We start from the raw sequence: 19,630 nt of genomic DNA, 5'->3' as shown, positions 1-19,630 counted from the left end.
GTGCAGAGAGGGGCTACGGGGGCAGGACAGGGTCTAGATGGTGTGTCAGTTATTGTGACACCTTCTCACATGGTGTTTAAGACTGGGAACTCTTTTGTATGACATGGCTATTGTTGAATTGAATTGTAACAAGACTTTTCTGCTGGATGGATGGGTTTTTTATAATTCTTTATTGTCTGTTCAAATGTTCAAGATTATATCCAATATTTTGTTTCTGTTTGTCCTTTGTTTCTATTCTACTTGCTAAATATTACTTACAGCATCAAAAAGTGTTAAGCTTTGCATGTACACCAGTCGCCAAGATTTTTTTTATGTATTTTGAAAGAAGTCTCTTATGTTCACCAAGGCTGCATATATTTGATAAAAAATTTATTTGATCAATCTGTTTTCATATATTTTACAGTGTAATTTAATCCTGTGATGGCAAAGCTGATTTTTCGGCATCATTACTCCAGTCTTCAGTATCTCATTCTTCAGAAATCATTCTAATTTCCTGATTTGGTGCCCGAGAAACATTTCTTATTATTAGAAATGTTGAAAAAAGGTTGTGATGCTTGAAGTTTGTGAAAACTGTGATGCAGTTGTTTCTGGATTCTTTGATAAATTTGAAAGTTCAAAAGAACAGCATTTATTTGAAATGCTATATATATTAATATTGTATTATTAATATATATATATATATATATATATATATATATATATATATTAGTTATAGTATATATAGTTTACATATATTGTAACTTTATGTAACTTTTGATCAGTTTAATCTGAAAAGTATGTCTTTCCAAAAAAACAAAACTTAATTACCCCAAAACGTTTGAATATTTCATATTTAATATTAGCTGTTGATAAATAATAAAACAGCACAAACTGAATATACCATGTGATCAGAAAACACTGGTGAGTGTTGTCGTACTAAAACTAATTAACTGTCAGTCGCAAATTTTTCATGTGGCCAGTTTTTTGATAAAACCATCTCAGTAGTTCAACGCATCCCCTGAGGTCCCCCATCTGGCTAATTAGGCTATAATTAGCTGTCTTCTTCAATCACTTTTAAAGCGTATCCCTTCATTTAACCAATCTCTCAGTTAGATTAGTAGTATGTTGTCATGAAAATCAGTTAAGCCTCAGCCCTCTCAATTACTCTGCCATGATAACTAATTAAAGAAAATGATCTTAAGATTAAGTCATTTCATTAATCAGCATAGCTGTTAGGCTATATGAACATTTTAAATGCGTGTTTGTGTTAAAATGTCCAGTGGTTTTGCATTCACTTGCTAAAAGTTAATAAATGTATAATTCTGTTAAAATGATGGAGTCTGGCACAAAATTCTGGCCCTGAGTTTCAGTAAGAGCTTCAGTTCACTTCCACTCACAGGTTTCATGTTTCTGAAATGCCAGGGGCTGTAAGAGGTACCTGTCAGTGGTGGGAGGTCAAATTAATGATGCTTGACTTGCGTCCATTATATCCCATTAATAACAGTACACGACCCTCTTGGCCTCCTGCGGGAGCCCTTAGACACTCATTAAGATATTAGCCATTGTTTCAGGGGGAAGTACATTTAAGGTGATATACCTACCCCATCTAATTTATAAAGAAAATCTTGCTCTCGCTGCACACTAAGCCACAAGAAATTATTTACTTTCGGCTGGCTGCTTCCTATTTCAGTTGTTTTTATGCAGCAACTTTGACATATCATGTTTTTCACCCTTAAATGATATGAGTCATATATGTCGTCAGTATTATTACGTTTTTTGTATACAATACCTAAAGTTTGAGGTCAGTAAGATTTTTTTTATATATATATATTTTTGAAAAAAGTATTTTATGTTCACCACGGCTGCCTTTATTTCAATATATTTTAAAATGTTATTTATTCCTGGAATGGAAAAGCTGAAATTTTAGCATCATTACTCCAGTCTTAAGTGCTACATGATCCTCCAGAAATCATTCTAATATGCTGATTTGCTCATCAAGAAATATTTCTTACTAATATCAATGCTGAAAACAGTAGTGCTGTTGAATATTTTTGTGCAACTGTGATACTTTTTTACAGGATTCTTTTAGAAAACTTGTAACATTCTAATTGTTTTCTAAATTTCTTTTCTGTCACTTTTGATTAATTTAATGTAGGCTTGCTGAATAAAAGTACATATTAAAAGTAAGTATTAAAAGTATATTTTTTAAATATACATACTGAACTTTTGAACGATTATGTGTTTAAGTCAGTCCTGCTAACTGATTGTATTGTTTATTTATAGTCAAATTGTACTCTCATTAATCATTAGATATTTTTCAATCTCTCCCTCTCTCTCTCCTTCTGTTTGCCTTCATCCTCTAGATCTGGATACCTGAGGGTCATTCAATCCCTGACACTCAGGTATCCAGGTCCTGGTCTGATGACCTGACCACTCTGAAGCAGATTCCATGAAACCTGTGGAACAATACATGCAGGCGCTCAATTACTAAATGAGGGCAGTAAAATGTTTGGCTGGTGTAACCTAAGACCTGAACCTATGTTGTTCCTCCTGTTAAAGAGCAGGAGATGACTGTGACACAGAGTTCGGACATTAGTCACACTTTCTGCTCTTGTGGAACCAAAGCTGGGGTTACAAAATGGGAAATTCAGCAACAATGCTAATTATAGATTTTAGTCTTAGTTACAAAGTAACCCAGGTTTTCCAGAGAGACTACTACAGTCTTTACTGATCAAATAGCTTTCATTCATTCATTCATTCATTCATTTAATTTATAATCTTGCTCTCAAATTGTTAGTGATTGTTGCGTAATCTCATCATGCTGCATATCTTAGAATGGCTGCTTCTAAACCGAGTGGGGAATTGTGTGTTATGTAAGAGAATCAGTGTCAATGCTCTAGTTGGAGGGCCACCAGACCCCTGGTGGTCTGAGGTCTTCACTGATAGAAACTGATCTAAGATCAGCTCTGCTCTTGTGCTTTAGCAGCAAATATTTGTTGTAATTAGTGAAGCTGATGAAAAGTAGTCTGTCCTTGTCATAGAGATATTGTAATGCTCCAGAAGTTCAGATATCAATTGTGTTGATATTTTAAGGTAACATGTAATTTTGTATGTTAGAATACTTTATCCAATCCCAGTTTTTTTCCCAGCTAAATCAATATCTGTTTGAATCAAGAAAAATATCATTTTCACCTTATTGACCACTGACACTTTTACAGTAACAGCAGAATGTTTACTTTGGGGCCATTTTTAGCTTTTTATCATAAATGCAAACCCATTCTGTTTAATGGCACTTTCCTAAAGTTGCTAAATTATATTACCTTGAAAGACAAGGTAAGAATGGAAGAAGTATTTAAAAATGCACTCCTTTCTTTTTTCTTTGCATAAATGTTGTCTTTAAATGGTGCCCAACTTCCAAGGCACGTTCTTTAACAGTTGACTAATGTCACACTTGATCTCACTCTATCCATTCATAGCTGCAGCGGTCTGCCTTTCTCAGATTCCACAGTAATGATATTCTTATCAATCATGTAGGAGATGTTAGAGCTTTAGTCCTCACTCTCCCACCTGCTGAGACTTAATCTCAGCCAAGACACAGTTTCAGAGTCCTCTTATGAACACCAAGTCTAGTGTCAAGTATTGACTAGACTGTGAATAGAGGTGAGTGCATGAGGGGTGTCTAACCTCTCACCAGCTGCTTGGCTGTTCAATCGGTTTGGTCTCCGTAACACCCTGGGGTAGCAATAATGCAACAGCAGCTTATCCCAATCAATACCTTCATCTCACTTTTGGGGGCTTTACTGCAGAGTCTCCAGAGTGCAGTCGTCTGTTTGCAAGCACAATTATGAACATGTTTGATCTGTTTTTGATGCCCCCCCTTGGGTGGTTGCTGGGAAAACATTTGCTAAAGAAAACTGTGCACTCATACGGTTATGTATTGAACTATTTGATTTGTGTGAAGAACATTCTAAAAAAAAATCTTAGATCATGTAAATAAATCTGGAAAAAAAAAAACATTTTAGGTTCTTATGTTTGCTTATAAATTTACTTCTTTCAGGAACACTGTGATACTGTACAATAAAGTTCTATGTGTTAAAGGGTTAGTTCATCCAAAAATGATCTTTTACTCACCCTCATGTCATTCCAAACCCTTCAGACTTTTGTTTCTCTTTGAAACACTGAGACATTTCAATGAAATGTGCAAGATTTCTGTCCCTCCATTACAGTCTCAACTACCACTTTGACACTATACACAAGGTTCATATAGAGAACATTAAACTAATCCATATGGTTCAGTCCAATTTTTCTGAAGAGAAATGATCGCTTTACATGATGGTGTTATTAAGGCTTTTATTTACATATCAACATTCATCAACGCACACATGATAAACGAAAGCTCAAGCTTGCTTGCCTGACTTGCAAGAAACAATGATATTCTCATGTGTCAACCAGCACATTTGAGCTTCTGTTTGTGTTCACTGATCAGTGTTTATATTTGAACAAAAGCCTAAATTAAATCTGTTCATCATGTAAAGTGATCGAGTTTTCTTTTTAGAAAATTTGGTCTGAACCGCTCAATTCATGGATTAGTTTTATGATCTCTTTATAAGCTTTTTGAAGCGACAAAGTGGGATTTGGATAGCTGTCTATGGAGGGAGATAAATATCTAAGATTTCATTAAATTATCTTAATTTGTATTTCGAAGATGAACAATAGTCTTACGGTTTGGAACAACATGAGGGTGAGTAATTGATGACATTTATTTCATTTTTGGGTGAACTAACCCTTTAATGAATTATGTATGATTAACTACATTTTTAACAGCATTTAATAGTGTTCATTTATAAATAAACTATAGTTCATTGTTTGTTCGTGATGCATTTAGTTAACATACATTTTTTCAAGTTAAAAATGTAAAAAATTTACATTAATCCAGATGAATGAATTCAGTAGAATATTGTACATTGTTAATTCACGTTAACTTTTTTATCAACTAATGTTCAAATATACAATCTTATTGTAAAGTGCTACGTGACACACAAGTAATGCAGCTTTCCTACTTTGATATACTGATCTAAGTTGAACCCAAAAGCAGAGCAGGTGAGTTGGATTAATGCATTTTTTGAGTTATGCTGATAAAAAGGTTTTGTGGTTCAGTCCCATTCACCCTCCTCCCAGCATGCACTAGAACATGAATAATTCATATGGTTGCATTGTTTGTGTCACGATTCCTGTCACTTCCCGGACTCCAATTCCCATAATCATGGTCACCTGCACACACTCCACACTAATCACTAATCACCACACCCAGATGCAGCACATTAACCGGACTATAAAAGACTCTCATTCACCACACATCATTGCGAAGTCTTGTTTCACCCTTGTGTACAATTCTAAACGTTGTTATCCTGCCTGCCTGCCTGTCTGCCTGTCTGCCTGCCTGCCTTTTACCGATCCTGTCTGTTATCCGTTTACGATTCTCTGCTGCATACCTTTGGACTGTATATTGTTACCTGGACTGTGAATGATAGCTACCTGCCCCGATCTACTGCCTGTATTGTGACCACGACTCTGCCTATCCCTTGCTGTTCCTGTTTGCCCCTGTTTTGACCTGGCCTGTACTACTACACTCTCATTCAATAAAGCTTGCATTTGTATTCAAACCTGTTTCCCGCTTCGTTACAGTTTGACCGTTTGCCAAGTTTATTTTGTTGTTGTTGTTTTGTCATGTTTAGTAACTGCGTTTTTTGTCTCACAGTTTTATAAATTATTAATTATTCTAATAAAATTTCTTAAAAATAAAGTTTTTCTTGCACCACATAGATTTAGTTAGTGTTCATTTATAATTTGAAATTTCAAAGATTAATAAAATGTTGTACATGTAGTTATAACATGGTAATAACATGCAAACATTTGCATATTTAAGTTATTCAGCAGATATTAAGTTATATATAAGTTATATGGTTAAGTTCCACCAGGTCAAAACAGATATAGTTTTAAAATCATTCTGAATGTAAAAGAATAGTCCATACCACAACTATAACTAAAACAACCCAGAGAAATATCATTTGGATTTTTCCATATGAATGATAAAAACATTGACAGCTGAATCAGAATCCATCCTGCTTTAAAGAGCTTGAGCATTTAAAGCAGCAGATGACATACAGTCAAACCAAAAATTTGGAACCAAAAATTATTCTGACACTTTGACCTGACCTGACCATGTTTTGCTTATGTGTTATCTGACATAATTAAGATGATTTTTTTCTGACACAGTTTAACTCTGAGATCTTGTCTTTTTTTTTTTTTTTTTAATTATAGTGAATAAACTGTTTTAATGGATGAAATATTCAAGGTGTCTGAATAAATTGTGGTTTGACTGTAATTGCAGTATGTGCTTGTAATAAACTGAACAATATTGTTCATTGATGTGAATATGGTTATATTTATCCTTATACTTATGATTCTTGGTGTGGATGGGCCTTTAAAATTGATGCAAGATTTTAGGGGACCTATTATGCCCCTTTTTAAGAGAAGTAAAATAAGGTTTTGATGTCCCCAGAGTGTGTATGTGAAGTTTTAGCTCAAAATACCCCACAGATAATTTTTTAAAACGTTAAAATTGCCAGAACAATTGAGCAAAAACTCGTCGTTTTAGTGTGTGTCCCTTTAAATGCAAATCAGCTGCTCCTCCCGACCTAAGAGGGCGGAGCTTCAAGAACTGATGCTCCAAGCTGCGGTGAAGTGTTGCCAACATAGCGACTTTTAAGACTCCTTTGGCGACAATTTTTCAAAAACCTCAGTAACTTTCAAAATGTCGCCAGCACTGTCCTGTGAGCATATATATATATATAATATATGTATATATATAATATTCACACACACACACAGTGCTCAGCGTAAATTAGTATTTTAATGACAGCACCAAATCTTCTAGGCATGGAATGAACAAGTTGGTGACATTTTGCAACATCTATCTTTTTCCATTCTTCAAGAATTACCTCTTTTAGAGACTGGATTCTGGATGGAGAGTGATGCTCAACTTGTCTCTTCAGAATTCCCCATAGGTGTTCGATACTTGGCCATTGAATCACTTTCACCCTGTTCTTTAGAAATCCAACAGTGGCCTTAGATGTCTGTTTAGAATCATTGTCATGTTGGAAAAGTGCACGACGACCAAGGGCACGAAGTGATAGTAGCATCTTCTCTTTCAGTATAGAGCAGTACATCTGTGAATTCATGATGCCATCAATGAAATGCAGCTCCCTGACACCAGCAGCACTCCCACATAAGGACACTGCCACCACCATGTTTCACTGTAGGCACCATGCATTTGTATTCTTCACCTTTGCGACGCCATACAGTTTTGAAGAAATCTGTTCCAAAAACATTTATCTCGGTCTCATCACTCCAGAGTATAGAGTCCCAGTAGTCTTCATCTTTGTCAGGAGACTTTGGCCCTGGCAAACCCAAGGTGGGCTTTTTTGTGCCTGGGCTTTAGGATAGGCTTCTTTCATGGACGGCACCCATGCATGCCATTCCTCTGCAGTGTACGCCGGATTGTGTCATGGGAAATGGTCACTCCAGTTTGGCTTTCTACTTCTTTAGATAACTGCAGTGAACTTGCATGCCCGATTTTCTTCAACCCTTCTCATCAGAAGACGCTCCTGTCGAGGTGTTAACTTCCATGGATGACCTGGATGTCTCTGTGAGATGGTTGCAGTTCCATCTTTTTTAAATTTTTGTACCACTTTTGCTACAGTATTCTGACTGATAAGTAAAGCTTTGCCAATCTTCTTGTAGCTTTCACCTTTCTGGTGTAAAGAAATTATTTTCTTTCTCAGGTCTTGTGACATTTCTCTTCCATGTGGTGCCATTGCTGACAGCATGAAATGGGAAGGGGTTTTAACACCCTTTTATAGTCAACTGTCTGCTGGTCACCTGTGTAATGAATAATTACACTCACCTGTGGTTGAATTCTTGTTAAATTAGACATTTGTAGTCTAAAATTTAGCTTTGCTCCAGAGACTTTCAGTGGGGTGTACTCATTTTTGCATCACCCTAATTTGAGTAAAACTTTTTTTTTAAAAATTTTGTTCTCTAAGTTATATTATTAACCTTACTTTCATGTTATAGGTTAAACAGATGTTATATAAAACTTAGTCTTGTCAACATTTTGGAAATTGTTATTGTGTTCATTGAGATATTGATTAAAATGTTACTTTTCAAAGGGGGTGTACTCATTTACGCTGAGCACTGTATATAGGAAATGAGAACAGTTTTATTTGTCTATATTAAATTATATTGAATTAAAATACAGAATGTGAGCATGGATTAGGAGAGAAAACACATTAGGCAGACAGAATGCAACCGACGTGAAGACATCATGAATATGCTAATTGACGCATGACATCATCTAGTGACATTTGGCAACGTTTTGGGCAGGCTTTAGTTATTTTCCTTTGAAAATAGTTGGCAACATTGCTCTGGTGACAGAACAATCTCATGCACTAATAATGTCAGAAACTCTCCGTAGTGGTGTTCAGTTCAAACCAGAGTCTGAAAATGATGCCTACAGAGCCAGAGAATATATGCTGCATGGAGATAGAACAGGTACAGTTTAGATTAATTGTGGTTATAACTCATGTTGTCATGTTGCTTTTATCCATTATTAGTACAAGCCTGTTGTACCGGACCCTGTCTGAATGATGGCCAAATGATGAGTTGATGAGTTTTATGAAGTTTATTTGTCATCACACAAAACATGAAGCGTATATTTTCACTCCAGAAAATCACCATAAGAGCTGGATAAAACATAGTACAAGAAGTGCGCATTGAAGTCTTTTATCTAATCTCTCTCTCCCTTGTATTATCATCAACATACACAGCGAATTACACAAAAACACTTGTTACAACTAACTGTAAACAAATATATACAGACCATATGCCTTTTCGGGGGTGCTTAATAAATTGGTGAACTTTACATCCGTAAAACAGCTCTGATGGACTGTAATAAAATGCAGGCTCTCCCATTCTGCCGTGACCAGTGTCACAGAGAGGATCATGAACAGTTTGTACTGATCCATCCTTGAGTAATAACAACCAATATTGCCAACTCTTCAAAGGAAAGTAGCATACAAAAAAAAGACTCCCCAAAAAGTCGCTAAATGACACTAGATGACGTCTTACGAAATTAGCATATTCGTGACGTCATCACGTCGGCTGCATTGTCTGCTAATCCATGCTCACATACTGTTTTTTTAATACAATATAATATAGGGTGACCATATTTTGATTACCGAAAACGTCTCGGGTTACAGATGTAACCCTGGTTCCCTGAGTAGGGAACGAGACGCTGCGTGACAACGCATTGGGAACCTTCTGCGTGATGTCGTCACTGAAGCACTCATGTATCTAACCAATCGCGTAGCGAGACGTCAGAGACGGGTGACGTCACGGACCAGGAAACTATAAAGCACACCCGGATGCAGAGCACGGTAGCTTCTGGATAAGTCTGAAGCAAGCACTCACAAGTGTGCAGGGGTACGGCAAGAGACGCAGCGTCTCGTTCCCTACTCAGGGAACCAGGGTTACATCTGTAACCCGAGACGTTCCCTTTCGTGGGAACTATCGACGCTGCGTGACAACGCATTGGGAACGCAATCCCAACTGAGCCGTAGCTCAAACACTTGTCAAAGTTATCTTGACAACCCGGAGGACCCTAGGGTGGAGCCGATATCAAAGTTATAATACTTAATAAATGTGTGCTGGTATGACCATCCAGCTGCATCACATATATCACCCATGGAAACTCCTGACATCAAAGCTTTTGATGCCGCCATACCCCTAGTTGAATGGGCGCGAACATTCAAAGGAGAAGGCTGTCCGGCCGCTTCATAGGCAAGTGAGATGGCCTCGACCACCCACTTGCTCATTCTCTGCTTCGATGCTGGGCCGCCTTTTTTTTTTTTTAGGGGACCAATAACAGACAAACAATTGATCTGACTTACGCCACAGGGCAGCTCTGTGGACATAAGCATCCAAAGCCCTTACTGGGCACAGCAGATTAAATTTTTCCTGATCCGCAGATTCAAATGGAGGAGGATAGAAGGCCTGAAGCACAATGGGGCCTGGGACATTGGTAGGGACCTTTGGGACATAACCCGGTCTAGGATACGGGAATGCTTTCACCATTCCCGGAGCAAATTCAAGAAAAGAAGGAGCAACAGAAAGTGCTTGTAAGTCTCCTATCCGCTTCAGAGAAGTGATAGCCAAAAAAAGAGAATCGTTTTAAGAGTGAGGAACCTCTCAGGAACCTCCTCTAGTGGTTCAAAGGGAGCCTCAGCTAACCCCTGTAAGACCACGGCCAAGTCCCAGGCCGGAACCCTTGTGCGCACTGGAGGCCTCAACCTCAATGTGCCACGGAGGAAGCATGTGACGAGGGGGTCTCGACCTACCGAGATATTCCCCTCAAGAGGAGCATGTTATGCTGAAATTGCTGCAATGTAAACCTTTAAGGTTGAGTGAGATAGGCCCTCCGAGAATTTTTCCTGGAGGAATTTTAGCACACAGCTAATAGAAGAAAGGACAGGGTCCGTATTATTGTTTCTACACCAGGTAGAAAACAAATTCCATTTGTAGGCATGCAACTTCCTCGTGGCGGCAGCATGGGTCCCTGGGACAGGAATCAAGGCTTTTTCCACATGACCCGAGCATGAAGGCATCGCTGCGTGACTTCGATCATGCGAAAAGGGTTTCCCCTCAGGGAAAACCCCTTGGTCCTGTGCCACCACTGTAAGGGTCTCATGTGCAGAAGGCCAATAGTAATCACGTTGGACGCAGCTGCCATCAGACCCAACAGTCTCTGAAACTGTTTTAAAGTGAGAGTGGTTCGAAGGGAGCCTCAGCTAACCCTTGTAATACCACAGCCAGGTCCCAGGCTGGCCTCAACCTCAGTGTGCCACAGAGGAAGCGAGTAACGAGGGGGTCCCACCGAGAAGCCACCCTCAAGAGAAGCATGAAAGGCTGAGATAGCCGCAACGTAAACCTTCAAGGTTGAAGGCGATAGGCCCTCCGATAATTTTTCTTGGAGAAATCTTAGCACAAAGCTGATAGGAGGGTGGACAGAGTCCATATTATTCTGTCTGCACCAAGCAGAAAATAAATTCCGTTTATAGGAATAAAGCTTCCTCGTGGCGGGAGCTCTGGAGTTAAGGATGGTCTCCACAACCTCAGTTGGAAGACCAGCATCTATGAGCCTGGCCCCCTCAGAGGCTAGGCCCATAGCTTCCACAGTTCTGGGCGGGGATGTATTATCGAGCCGCCCGCTTGCGACAGGAGGTCCTGTCTAAGGGAAAGCTCCATTGGGGAGCCGTCTAGTAAGGACACTAGGTCCGAGAACCATATTCTGGTTGGCCAGAAGGGGGCTACCAGTATTAGGCTGACCCCTTCCCGGTGTACTTTCTCCAGAACTCCCGGGAGCAAGGTGATCGGGGGAAATGCATACAGACGTAGCTTCGGCCACGTCTGTACCATGGTATCCAGACCCAGAGGTGCTGGATGTGTTCGGGAGTACCAGAGTGGTCACTGGGTTGACTCTCCGAAAGCAAATAGGTCGACTTCCGCTCGACCGAAATTTTTCCATAGGAGATCCACCACTTCTGGGTGGAGTCTCCACTCCCCGGGCCTCGGCCCCTGCCTCGACAGGGCGTCTGCTCCCTTTATACCCCAGGATGAAAGCTGGCTTCAGAGAGAGCAGCTTCCCTAGGGACCATCGGAGGATCCGACGGGCCAAGTAGTAAAGTTGGCAAGACCGCAGACCCCCTGATGGTTTATATATAAGACCACTGCCGTGTTGTCCGTGCGGACCAACACGTGATGGCCTCTCTGGTCTGGGAGAAAGTGTTTTAATGCTAGAAACACCACCATCATCTCCAACCGATTTATGTGCCGGCCTGGTATGCAGAAAGGCTTTCACCATACCAGGTGCAAACTGCTGACAGCGCTTGTAAATCACCAATTCTCTTCAAAGAAGAGACGGCCAGGAGAAAGATAGTTTTAAGTGTCAAGAACTTGTCTGACACCTTCCAGGACCTCCCATAGACCCTGAGCTGAGCGACCACTCATGATCGCCCCCAGCCCGTGAGGGAGGCATCTGTCGTAAGCATTACACGACGACCAGAAATCCCCAGCACGGGTACCTGGGACAGGAACCAGGGATCTTTCCACATGGCCAGAGCACGAAGGCATTGCCGCGCGACTTTTGATCATGCGAAAAGGATTTCCCCTCGGAGAAAATCCCCTGGTCCTGAGCCACCACTGTAAGAGTCATACGTGCAGAAGGCCAAAAAGGTATGATGTTGGACGCAGCTGCCATAAGACCCAACAGTTTCTGGAACTGTTTTACAGTGAGTGACTGGCCTAACTTCACCCCTTTCACGGCTGCGAGAATGGAACTCACACGAGCAGGAAACAAATGTGCCTGCATCATGGTGTAGTCCCAAACTACACCTAGATAAGTGGTAGTCTGAGCCGGAACTAGCACACTCTTTTTTTTTTTTTTTTTTGGCATTGAGCCTCAGCCCGAGCCTTTTCATGTGGTACAGAGCAGCATCTCGATGCTGAACTGCTAGTTGCTCTGATTGAGCTAGAATCACTTTCTATGTAATTCAGTACTTGGATGCCCTGGAGTCTCAGTGGAGCCAGCACTGCATCCACGCACTTCGTGAATGTGCGGGGTGATAATAACAGGCCGAAAGGAAGAACCCTGTATTGGTAAGCTTTGCCCCCGAAAGCAAACCTGAGGAACTTCCTATGGGAAGGATGGATGGACACCTGAAAGTATGCCTCTCTCAGGTCTATCGCCACAAACCAGTCCTTGGACCTGATCTGTGGGATAATATGTTTAAGTGTAAGCATCTTGAATTTGAGCTTTCGTATTGAGTGATTTAACACGTAAATCTATGATAGGACACATCCTTCTTTGGAACAATGAAGTAGCGGCTGTAGAAGTTTCCATTCTACCATAAAATCTACTAAGGGAACCAGTCTCTCGAGACTGACCTCTGGTGTTTTTGAGCACTCGATTCAACGTTCTGGAGCGGCGCACCGGCAGAAAACAGACGAATCAAGTCATAACCGGCTCTCCTCGGAGAGTCGGTGGAGACCATTGTGCCCTGACGCACACTGGGTGGCAGGGTTAGCATAACGGCCCCCTGAGGGCGCCAAAGGGGGACGGGTGTCAGATATTCTAACACAGGACCCCCTCCGGAGGGGGCTGCCCTCATGGATCCTGGCCCACAGATGTCAGGACCTCTTTGAAGCCTTCTTGGTGGTAATAACAGTCCGCAGATCTGTCCTACTTCACAAGGACTTCAGCTGTGTCACCTGTCCCGGTCCCCAAGCTTTCTGCGGGGGAGCAAGGGTGGTGACACCCTTTTCCTTTAAATTCCTCAGAATTTAATGTATTCAGTATTTCATTTAATCCTTAAATTTAATGCAGCCCAAAACAGTCAAAAATGACAGGCTGAATATATTAGAATACAAAGAGAATTATAGCTCGTAATAGTTTGCAAGGTATTATAGGGAAAGAGAGAAAGGGAAACTCCCGTCTACTCAGTTCCCTCAAGATATATATATTATGTATAAACATTATATACAATATATACTACGTGCACGCAATCTATGCGCAGCCTTGGCAAACGCAAGATCCGAGCGAGCCGTATATTTTTTTGTTGCACACTTAATCTACGCGCTGCCTCGGCAAACGCGAGATTCGAGCTATATATTCCTTATTGCAGGCTTAATCCACGCGCTGCCTCGGCAAACGCGAGATCTAAGCCTCGTGTTAGACTTTTATTCCCTCGAGAATAAAGCAAACAGGAGTGGAGATAAAAACTCCCGCTAGTTCATTTCTTTTACACTCCGGGACATTTTTATGAATGAACCGTCAGCTGCTTTGTTTTTGAACTGACGTGCATGCTCCACTCCCTAACACGATGTGTGTGAGGTGGCGAGTCCTCAGATCTATATCACAATATCCACCTCCTCAGAGCTGGCATGTGAAATACCGGTGCCTCAACCCGGGGAAGAAACCGCAGAGCGTGCTTCCACCTGGGAGACGGCACTGAACCTGGCAGGTAAGGGCAGAGAAAGGGCAACGCCCGTCTCTAACCCCTCTGTCAGATCCATTTGTGAACCCCACGAATGGCTTCTTTTCCGCGATCCGCGGGGAACACTGGAACACAGTATTCTGAGAGCGAGTTTCTTTTTTTTTTTTTTATATATATATATATATTGCACACAGACGGCTCCCTCGAGAGCTGCCCAGGCTTACTCAACTCCCATTCAACTGCTGTTTCTCGCCATAATACGTGTCTTTTTTATATATATATATATATATATATATATGGATTGGTGTGAGATACTCTTGTCCTCAGACAAAGATATCGTGACTTGTTTATATGAAATAAGACAAACAACACCAAATAAGACACACGATAACATAGAGTGCTTGCTGAAGACACAGAAGCTACCGTGCTCTGCATCCGGGTGTGCTTTATAGTTTCCTGGTCCGTGACGTCACCCGTCTCTGACGTCTCGCTACGCGATTGGTTAGATACATGAGTGCTTCAGTGACGACATCACGCAGAAGGTTCCCAATGCGTTGTCACGCAGCGTCGATAGTTCCCACGAAAGGGAACCAGGACACTCGGACCAGCAATGAGATACTCAAATGATATTCGAAGTTTACTCAAAGATGCCTTATAATTTCAATACATTTAAAGTAGGCCTATGCCCCATCTGTATGGATAGAAAATTGTTATATACAAAATACTATCTATAACCAAAGAAATTCAGATAGGCTTCTCAAAGGTTAGGCTACTCAACATGTTTTATTATGACAAGTTAAGTCAAAAATAACGAATGAAATAATGATAGAAATAATGTCTCTTCTGTATTAGAAAAATAATAAATAACAAAAATAGGTCTCAAAAACTTACAAAAACTAACTAACAAAAAATATCTTTAGTTTTCTTCTTCATCCTTGTTTTCCTCTTCATCCTGTTTTTCTTCCTCATCCTCCTTGTTTGCCCATCTATATTTTGCTGTAGAACTGATCTTTCCCAGCAGTTTTTTGTTACTTAACATGAAAGTTATAAAGAAATGTATATAGGCCTATCAGCTGTTACATCACAAGGTACAAAGGAAGAGCACAACGAGCTGAACTCATTGTAGACGATAGCTGAAGGTTGCTCTGCTGATACACGAAGTATCTGTTATTCCGTTATAGACGACTGCACCAATCGTGATCAAATACTAATGAATGATACTAATGATACTAATGAATGATACTAATGATACTAATGAAAACATACCTAGAAGTACCTAGTTACCTAGAAGTAAACAATTGTAGTTTAGGCATAAGTCAGCCTCGACACTGAGAATATTACCTTTATGGAATAATCCACTAATGTCTTGAGATACAATGTGAACTAATATTCTCAGTTGCACGTGCATTATTAATATATGAATATTAACTCATTAATATTCATGTATGCTCAGCCTTCGGAAACTGAAAATCTCAGAAACCGAAAATCTCGTAACACCGGTCAATTGAATGGCCCAATGAAAAACAATGAAAACCAGGACATTTTCATCACTTTATAAAAAACAACCAGGACGGCCAGGACAGGACGTGATAACAGGATATGTCCTGGGAAAACAGGACGTTTGGTCACCCTAATATAATATAATATAGCCAAATGTCAAATAAAGCTGCTCTCATATAAATATATATATATATATTATATAAATTCAGAGAGTTTGGAAACTGGATGAACTATAGCTCTTTGATAGTGAGTAATATAAGTGATGAGCACATGAGAAAAATGGAAATCAAAATGGTCAAACTAAATTCTTTAAATATAAAACAAAGAATAAGAAATAGTGTTTGGTCCATGGCAACACTGTGTGTAGTTTGCTCATTCACGTCTGTCAGATGCCATGCACTCAACAGTATGTGCTGCTGATCCTCTCAGCCACTCACTGAACAGAGTAGATGCTGAGAGAGGTGTGACGGCAGCGTTTCCCGCAAGACCTTGCGCTCACACTGCTGGTGACATTTGAAAAGTTACTGAAGTTTGTCCAAAAAGTTGCTAGATTTGTCGCTAGACACTTTTTTGAAAAATAGTTGCTAAAAGGGTCTGAAAAGTCAGTAAATCATGGTGTCCTCAGTGACTCAGATGGTGGGAGTCTATGGAGCCTCGAATGTTCGTTGGTACATCCAACAACTGAATATTTGTAATGTGTTTTTTTTTTTTTTTTGTAGGATGAAATCTTGAACAGCATGTTCAGAGAGATTGATAATGATTTATGGGGATTATAAAAAAAAATTTGGGTGGATTTTTACCATTATAGGCTGGCTGTTCACACACACTGTGGACACATCTGTGTTCAAATACCTTATAAAAGAGAATTTTGCATAATAGGTCCTAATTTTAAGTTCAGTCAAGTCTTTTACTTACAAAAATTAAGTGAATGTATTACCAAAAAAAAAAAAAACTATGCAAACTGTTTTTAGGTTCTGCAAACCTCTGATGTTTTGCAGTGTAATAAATATTCAGTTCATTACACACTGATCTGCTGTGAGATTTGCAAGTGTTCAGGGTGTATGTGCACATGCTGTTCTTGACGCAATTGTTTATCTAAGCGTGTGAATGCTTCAGTGTGACATATTTGTGTGCGGGACGGGGTGTTGACTCAATCAACACAGCTTCTGATTGTGTTGGGCTGTGTAAAGAGGCCTCACCAAGTGGAAAATCATGGACGCTCAAGAGCTCTCCACACAAAAGCAGACAAAACACAACCCTAAGAGTGCCTTAGAGCGCCGTGCAGGTCACATGTGACATCAGCCCACTAACAGTGCTTCCACATAACCTCTTTTCCCTACTCGCAGTGGGATGAAACAATCATAACCAATAAGAAATGCAAGTGTGTCCTTAATGGCTAAAGGCTCTTAAGGATTCAGGCATTTCCAGATGGGACTCAGCAGAGGACGGTCTACTGTGGTCTGTTGATGGTGTTTGACAAAGTCAAATGTGTTGCTGCATGTGTGTAAATATCGGAGATTTCAGCGAGACAATGGTAAGCCAATTACGGCAAACAAACTCCTGAGGCTGAGATGTAACGTAGGAGCGCATAATGAGTCCACTAAAAAGCCATTTCTCTTGAAAATGGAATGACTCTTGTGAAACTGCTTCAGTTCAAGGATGAAAAGCCTTCCATTAATAGAGACAGATGGGAAATCTAAGGATGCTAGTCTGAGAAATACTGGTGGAGTGTTCGAAATAAGAGATACAGATCTAAAAAACTTTCCATCCATTTTCATTTAATTGGCAAATATAAAAACAAACAAAGCCAGTAACAAACATGCGCTGGTTTACAGAAAGTTCATGCTAGGTTTGATGGGATATGAATTATTATGATGATGATTATTAATATTATTATAAAAGCTGCACTGTAAAACAAACAAACAAAAAAAAAACATTAATTTATGGTATTCTACAATAAAAAATACAATAGCAACATTTTAGGTTTTACAGATTTAACTTAAATTTGCAGTTAACTAAAAAAATGTTATTTATTAACTGATCAATAATGTACATTACTGATAAGAAAAAACAAAGAACAATCATTTCAATGAAAAAACACCAAATGTGGCCTGTCACACAGGGAATTCTGGGAATGGTAATTTACATTTTTTCTGTGTAAATTTAAAGGTGACTTGGTAAATTTAACAGTATTTTACTGTAAAATTACATGAAATGTCCATTAGATTTATTACAGTTACCATTAGCCAATTAACAGGTTTTTATCATAGCATTTTTACAGTCTTTTGCTATTAAACTTTCGATAATTTTATACAGTGTGCCGAAAAATCTTTCCATGTGATTTTCTCACTGTGGATTTGTGCATCCACCATATTTTTGCATTTTGCAACAGATGGTGGAAGAGAAGAGAGCGATGAAGAAAAGCGAGCCAGAGAAAGAGGGCGGGGGAGGGATTCGGGCACACCGAGGTCTCCTATGCCCCAGCCCCAAAAAGGAAACATGGGAGAAACATATGTAATTTTCACCACAGGGTCCTGGGTAATTGAGTCATTTAAAATACAGATACATAGATGAATAAAAGCTAAGGGGGAAGGTAATAAGACAGAAGAGTACCCTCCGGAGATCCAATTGACGATTTCTTACAAGAACGGAAACTGTTTTCTTTCTTTTCTTCCACAGAGCTTTTATGTGTTGTCATTTCAGCCGGATACCTACCTCAAGTAATTTTGTTTTCATTTGGCTTCTTTTGTAATGCTTTCCTTTAGTAAGAATGAAGGCAATTTGTCTCCGATGGCCTCTTGCCTTTTGAAGACAGATTTCACTTAGTGAATGCAAGTGAGATGTGGGTTTTTGTTCTGAAAGGAAATATTGCTTTTGGGACGTTTCTCTCCTCAGGAAGATTTGATAATTTACCAAATGACTCTGTAGCCCAGCATTGCCATTGTTGAGTTTATCTTTGAATGGCACTTCTTGATTCTAATGTCTTGCAGTTATTTGACTCTCTTCTGAGGTTTACAAAACTCACTTCTAATTCTCATGTAAAGCAAATAAAGTTATTTGAGAATCCTGTTGTTAAAAGGGTTCGTTTTCACTTTAAAGAGGTCACTCTCACAGACCAGTGAGTATTGCCACTTTAGACCAACAATATGAAGAAGTTGCTTGCGTGTTTCATTTAACTTACAGCATAGTATTTTGTTTTTAAATGTACCTGTTCAGTGTGATGGCTAAATGGAACTACATCTGGGGTGTCAGGGACATTAAAGGATTAGTTCACTTTAAAATGAAAATTACCCCAAGATTTATTCACCCTCAAGCCATCCTAGGTGTATATGACTTTATTCTTTCTGATGAACACAATCAGAGTTATATTAATAAATATCCTGATGCATCCAAGCTTTGCTTTTGATTGAAACTTAGTGTCAGTTATGCTTTTTTCATAAGGCATAGGACGGCATAAGGCATAGTGTAAGCATTTTTGAACTGCGAGAGGCATTACACTTTCTTCGTAAGTTGAATAAGGAAGGCGGTCTGGCAGAAAATAGATATTTCACTTTATTACTTGTTAAATATGGATATTTTTTTACACAAACACAGAAGGCGGCCCCATTTTTGGCTTTTGGCCTAAAAAAAAAGTCATCCCTTCAATGCTTTATTATACACTGTGTTCCAAATTATTATACATGTAATTTTTTCCGTTTTTTTCTAAACAGTCAGTATAATTAAGGATTCTTTTATCCTAGACGATTATATTGCAATATGAATGTTATTACATGTGAAAGAACTGATAATGGCAACAGCTTTATTGTTATTTTGACATAAATTTGTCATGTGTGTTGCATGGACAGATCATTTTCAAAAAAACTGAACACAATTTAAAAGAAAAAAAAACTATTTACAGTTCAAGTTACATATAAATATATCAGCCCTTCTTTGAGATGGTTTTAACTCTGATCCATTGAACTTTCTGCCTGTATTTAATTTGAGGATGCGAGTATTGCCTCCCCGAGCTGCTGTTTTGAGGTATACTGCCGCCCACCCTC

This window comes from Chanodichthys erythropterus, chromosome 13, assembly GCF_024489055.1.
Source record: "Chanodichthys erythropterus isolate Z2021 chromosome 13, ASM2448905v1, whole genome shotgun sequence".
Taxonomy (NCBI): Eukaryota; Metazoa; Chordata; class Actinopteri; order Cypriniformes; family Xenocyprididae; genus Chanodichthys; species Chanodichthys erythropterus.
Note: the sequence above shows the minus strand (reverse complement) of the source record.